This window comes from Microtus ochrogaster, linkage group LG9 (genome assembly GCF_000317375.1).
Source record: "Microtus ochrogaster isolate Prairie Vole_2 linkage group LG9, MicOch1.0, whole genome shotgun sequence".
Classification (NCBI taxonomy): Eukaryota; Metazoa; Chordata; class Mammalia; order Rodentia; family Cricetidae; genus Microtus; species Microtus ochrogaster.
The window spans coordinates 6,948,417-6,953,434 of NC_022034.1; the positions used below are offsets into that span (position 1 = coordinate 6,948,417).

Sequence of the window (5,018 nt, forward strand, 5' to 3'; positions counted from 1 at the left end):
AATAAAAATTTCACAATTTTAGAGAATGAAAAAAAAACTAGATAGATACAGATGTTATGTTCTTTGTGAAATGATTTATCCACAGGGACATCCTAAGCCTGCAGGAATCATAGCAAATGAAAGCAAATGACATAGGAAGCACTTTAACTTCTGAAACTTACTGTGTAACGGAGTTATTGTGAATCACTTCCAAAGTTGCCATTATTTTGAATACCTTGGCTATGTTTCTCACAGCCAAGACACTTTTGAAATGAAAATTAATGGAACCCTTTTCACTATCAGTGGAGGTAGGGAGGCACGGAGGCCTCTGTGTACATGCAGCAAAGGGGACATGGACAGAGCTCAGATAAGAGAGGGTAATACTCAGGTAGGAAAGTGTCTTTCCTGTGCCAACATGGAAGGGCTGCAGCTACCTCTCTGCTTGACGTGTGTGTGTGTGTGTGTGTGTGTGTGTGTGTGTGTGTGTGTGTGTGTGTGTTTTATGCACTGCACACTTCTGTTTATCAAAGTTCTCCCTAGCTTGCATCATGCCCCAGGAATTTTTCTATAACTGTGGCTAACTTCATCTCTGCTCATGGGAGTCCTTGTGAAATGGACAGGATGGCTCCAGGACTTGACTCCACTGCCATGCTCCATAGCATGGACACAGCTTTGCTCTTTTTAAAGTGTCATCCTGGGAATGAACACTTGTTTGCAAATTTTTGTGTCAGCTAAAAGCATCCAGGTTCATGTCTCCCTAGGCTCATACCCAGATTCCTACCAATGGGGTGACTTGGATATGCAGGAGAGTTCCTTGGATAATACTCAGTGACGCTTGCTATCACTGAGAACTTAGTTCCTACAAGCAAGAAGTATGAGGCCATTTCCACATCCTAATGAAATCAAGCATCTTTTCATTTTTCTTTGTGTGAACTCAATGTTAATGCACCTGTCTATTTCACTGCTTCCATGTTCTCTTACAACCCTGATAATCTCGATACTGTACAAGTTATTAGGCTTAAATTTAATGGTAATTATGTTAACCAATGGCTATTAACACCCCAAAGTGAGAGCAATGCATTTTAATTGTATATTACCAAAAAGCTGATCATTTTGAAATCATTTACATAGCTGTTTGCCATTAGGTTTTGTATAAATCTTTGTTATTCGAGTTGACTTATGCTACAATCCATTGTAAGGAAAAGATATGGAGAAAGACATTAGAGTTTTTTCGGGTGATACAGAATTACTGTTTGGGGACACAAAAATAATTTGACTATAAAAATAACTTAAATTTTAAAAAATAAATTAGTATTTTTGAAAAACAGCTTTATTGTGTAGACTGGTAGTCATGAAAACCAAACTCTTTGCTGTATTGCTTTTCTTCTTAAATCCTCTCTTCTTGTGTGGAGGAAGCCATCCCCCTTCCTGGTGTAGAAGAAGCCACTCCCCCTTCCTGGTGTAGAAGAAACCATCCCCTTCCTGGGGTTAAGGAAGCCATCCCCTTCCTGGTGTGGAGGAAGCCATCCCTTTTCTGGTGTAGAGGAAACCATCCCCTTCCTGGTGTGGAGGAAGCCATCCTCCTTCTGGGTGTGGAGGAAGCCATCCTCCTTCTGGGTGTGGAGGAAGCCATCCCCCTTCCGGGTGTGAAGGAAGCCATCCCCTTCCTGGTGTGGAGGAAACCATCCCCTTCCTGGTGTTAAGGAAGCCATCTCCCTTCGGGGTGTGGAGGAAACCATCCCCTTCCTGGTGTTAAGGAAGCCATCCCTCTTCGGGGTGTGGAGGAAGCCACTCACCCCAGCACTTCCCTTCCCAGAAAGCACTAGCTAGCTCACATCTGCTTCAAGGGGCAAGTCGCTCATCCTGAAATATCCTGTTGGGGTTTTCTTGGGCCTGAAAAAAAAAATCACATTAACCCTATCCCCTCCAAACGGTCCCTTCTATCTCCATATCTCCTGTCTCCCTTTTTCCCTCTTTCTTCCTCTGTTTTTGTACCTCATAGTTTTTAATGACCTGATACTTTTGTGTTTAAACCTTCTCATCTAGTCCACCAAAGCACAGCTCCAAGAAACCAGGACTCGAGTCTTCCAAATCCCCAGAGCAGTGGTGAGATGCTAGTATACAATAAATGCAATCTGAATGTTAGTCAGGTCTGTAGAAGGTGTATATGTATATGTTAGTCCATTCGACGATAGGAAAGCGCATCAGCAAAGTCCAGATGACAAATGTGACTTTTACGGCTGTAAAATGACAATTCGTTGTCTGTAGTTCATGCCACAGACACAAGTTTCTAAGTTGAATGTGGTGTTTGGTACCACTAATAGATGGGATCATGAATTACAGACAGCATGTGTTCTGTATATGGGAACAAGTGAACAGAAATACAGTTGGCCACAGGCCTGCTGGGCATCTGAGAGGTGTTATCAGCCACAGGCCTGCTGGGCATCTCAGAGGTGTTATCAGCCAACAGTGACACCTCAAGTAAAGCAAGAACGTTAGGACCCAATCATGTTGCCTTGCTCAGTTATCAATTCTATCTTAGAACTGACATCTGGAGCTATTCAAATTACAACTCAAGAGACATTTTGAATTTTGTCACTTTGCAAAAAAAAAAAAATCACTTCTCCAAAATCTATAAAACGTTAATTTGTTTTTAAATTTCACTGTTTCTGTTATCTGTTGTCTTAAACCAAATGATCTTGGGGCTGCTTTGCTCACCAGACCCGGCACTGACTTAGCACAGAAGATACTAATTTCCTTTATGTTTAGTTTTTATTTTACTTCTTTTTTTTTTACCCCATAGTTCTTGGATGTCTAGATAATTTTCTTCAGTGAAGCAGGAGTTTTATTCTTCCTTCTGCTCAACTTTAAGCAGTTGGAACACCAGAGACACTGCTGACTGCTTGCTGGGAAGTTTCTTTAGCTTGGTGGGCTTGCAGAACAGCAATGGCTTCATCAACTTTGGTGTGGAGACACTCTGGAGACTCAAGCATGTGGCGCAGTTCTAAAGTATCGATCTCCAGCAGCATGCCAGTGATTTTACCGGCCAGAGCAGGGTGCATGGTTTGAATAAGAGAAAACAGCCATTCCCCTAGCATTTGTTTCTGTGCTTGAGGAGAGGCAGACGCCAGCATGGAGGCAGTCAGCGATACTTTACCTTGGACAGGAACAGCAGACCGCTGCATGTTGACTTGCGGCTGTGTACTAAGATGCTGAGGGGGATTCCGGACTCCAGCAGTATATTTATACTGAGGAACTGGGCGGGCAGCAGGAGCAGCTGCAGCAGAAGCAGAGGCAGGATGTGGTCCCATCAACTGTGTGGATGTGTTGGCTGCACGATGTGTTGACTTGCTCCATAGAGCCTGGGAGGAGGTTGGTCCTGAAGTATTAAATGACTGGATAGTAGATGGGTGGATGACACTAGACACACTTTGGAACGGATGAGCTCTGGCACCCTGAGCACTCCCACAGGGACCTGGTCCCTGCTTAGTAGATTGGTTAGGAGCACAGTGGGCTCCATGTTTCTGAGTCTGTGGTGTAGCTGTCGTGAAGTAGCCTAAAGAAGCCTGTGCTGGCTGGAAAGGACCGATGACTGGGCTGGACACAGCACTAGTCCCTGCCATTCTTTGCATATACTGGCTACTGAGGTGAGCCTGGCGCTCCTCTTTGCGTTGAGCTAAAGCTACATAGAGTGGTTTGGTGGCCACAATTCTACCATTCATTTCTGTAACTGCGTTAGTGGCTTCTTCCGGAGAGGAGAAACATACAAACCCAAACCCTTTGCTGCGACCCCCCTCCATGGTAACCTTCGCGCTAGTGATAGTACCGAATGGAGAAAACTCCTTCCGGAGTCGCTCGTCATCAATACCATCGTCGAGGTTTTTCACATAAAGGTTAACACCTTGGCACCTGATGCTTCTGTCTTGAGGTACCAGTTCGATTTTGTGCTTCTCTTGCCTCATCTGCCCGAATTTGTGCTTCAGTTCAGTTTGCCGTTCCACTTTTTTCTGAGCTCGACCAACATAAATCTGTTTTCCATTGAGGTCTTTTCCGTTCATCTCATCCACAGCCTTCCGGGCATCTTCATGTCTTTCAAAGCTTACGAATCCGAATCCTTTGGATTTTCCACTTTCGTCGGTCATGACTTTAACACTTAAGGCAGGCCCAAATCTGCCAAAGAGACCCTGGAGTCTCTCATCATCCATGTCTTCTCCCAAATTCTTGATGTAAACATTGGTAAACTCTTTAGCCCTGGCTCCAAGTTCAGCCTGCCTGTCTCTACGAGACTTAAAGCGCCCAACAAACACTTTGCGATCATTTAGAAACATCCCGTTCATCTTCTCAATTGCTCGTTCAGCTTCTTCCTGGGTCTCGAAGTGCACAAATCCATAACCCTTGGAGCCGTTCTCGTCGCACACCACCTTACACGAAAGGATGTTACCGAAGGCAGAAAACGTCTCATACAGCGTTTTGCTGTCGATGGATCTGTCCAGGTTTTTGACAAATATGTTGCCTACCCCACTTCTGCGCAGTGATGGGTCCCGCTGAGACCACATGAGGCGGACCGGCTTGCCCTTTATCACATCGAAGTTCATGGTGTCCAGGGCACGCTCGGCATCCTCCAGCTGCTGGAAGTTGATGGAGGCATAGCCCAGCGAGCGGCGGGTGGTCCTGTCCCTGTAGACCCGGATGGAAAGGATGGGCCCGGCAGGGCTGAACTTCTCATAGAGCATCGCCTCGGTCACATCGGGGTGCAGGTCCCCCACATAGAGGGAAGCCACGGAGTAGCTGGGGTCGCTGGGGTTCATGTCTATACAGGGCTGGGCAGGGAGAGGTACCAGCCCAGGAACAGAAGGCAACCGGAATGGAAAGCCCCTCAACGGCCTAGAACTCGGCGGTCCGGCTGCACGGGCGGCTTGCTTCCGGTGCGGAGCGAGGCTGTGTGCCTTAAGACCCCCGGGTCCGGCTGGAAACCGCCCTCCAAAGCTGCGTTCTGGATAATTCAACAGGATGCTGATGCCTGTCTGGTTCTAGCTGGT

At 46.2% G+C, this 5,018-nt stretch overlaps 1 pseudogene; it reads right to left on the minus strand.

The window, feature by feature from the left end:
• Positions 1-2,763: 2,763 nt before the first annotated feature.
• LOC101992519 lies at positions 2,764-4,787 on the minus strand (annotated as a pseudogene).
• Between the last annotated feature and the right edge of the window lie 231 nt (positions 4,788-5,018).